Genomic DNA, 1430 nt, shown 5'->3' with positions numbered 1-1430 from the left:
TAACCAGGGACCTACATAGTGCTTAAAAACATGCTGCTTAAAAATTATTCATAACCAAATTAGATAAATTACAAGAAAAATTACTTAACTTGGCTTACATATTCCAGTGACTCAACGACCCTATCTTATCTTAATAATTAATGGAAACTTGACCGGTGGTTGATACGTATCTGGCACGTGGTTCTGGCGATAACGATTCATCATTTCGGACACGTCGGGATGAATTTACTCGGTCGATGTATCGGTCCATTGGTTCGAATCGTCACCAAGAAGGAGAGGAACAACGATTTAATAAGGCGTTATCAACGGAACTCGTTGAAAATAGGCTTTTCAATTGGCAGCCGACGGAAATGACCGGGTGATCGATGGCACTAGCAATGTTTTCGCGCACGGTGAAAAGAAGTCGCAAGACACATCAAAATAATCTCCTCTTCTCTCACTGGCTCTTTCTTGAATTAAAAGATAACCTGAACAAATCCGAATCGCCTAGCCACGACGTCGAAAAGGATGTCGCTCCAAAACAAGCGATTTATCTTTTCCACTGACTCATAGCGAGAAGATATCGCGTTGACTATCGTCGAGAGAAAGGTCCAGAACGTGTGGGAAAAAGTCGTGGAATAGTGGATGACTGACTCTAATCGAAGAAACCAAAGCAGCCACGAATGGACCGTGAGGTGCTGCCTTCTGGTAGGGAGACCCGACGTAGATCCAATCACGACGAGTCCTTGAACTTTGACTTTTTCCAACGAGAGCGAACCGGTACGTGTTATGCAACCCGTCTTGGAAGCTACTGTCCGATCGTTGATGCGACACGAGTCGGTTTCAACGAAAAACAGCGCGTAATTGGTAGCTATAGCGCCAGCGATAAATTTTCGTTTCGTGTTACTCTTCCACGAGAGTTCACCCTGGGTGCCTCGTCACTTCGTCGATTCCTCGCGTCTTCTGCCTTCGCACAAGGCACCGGCGATAAGATCGTGCCATCCAGATAGAGGGATTTTACTCATTGGAGCGGTGCGGAGCTCGTCATATTCTTCTCGATTAACCGCGATAATGTCGCCTAACTAAGGAACGCGCGCGACAAATCAGCGCGTAACCAGAAACCCGATGTAAAAGTCAACGACGAGCGCGGTCGGACGAGAGCCTGCAAACCCGTTTCCCCGAAAATAATTCCCAAGACGCGGTGTGTCCCCATGGTGTTCGTAACCCGTCCCGGTCTCGGGACAGTCGGTTGATTCTCATCCAGGAATTCCTCAGGTAGAAGAGAGACAGGTCATGAGAGGAGCACGAGTTGCAGCCTGGCTGCATAGGGCTCCTTTTTTCTCTTCTGGGGCGGAGCACTGTCCATCTACCTGCCCGCGACCGGAGCACAAACGCGCATTCTAATAATAATCTATGGGAACCCTGCTCAAAGGCACGCTCTGAAGGGAGAG

Source organism: Bombus impatiens, unplaced genomic scaffold (genome assembly GCF_000188095.3).
Source record: "Bombus impatiens unplaced genomic scaffold, BIMP_2.2 scf_0930, whole genome shotgun sequence".
In the NCBI taxonomy this organism is placed as follows: domain Eukaryota; kingdom Metazoa; phylum Arthropoda; class Insecta; order Hymenoptera; family Apidae; genus Bombus; species Bombus impatiens.
This window is presented reverse-complemented; position numbering follows the sequence as displayed.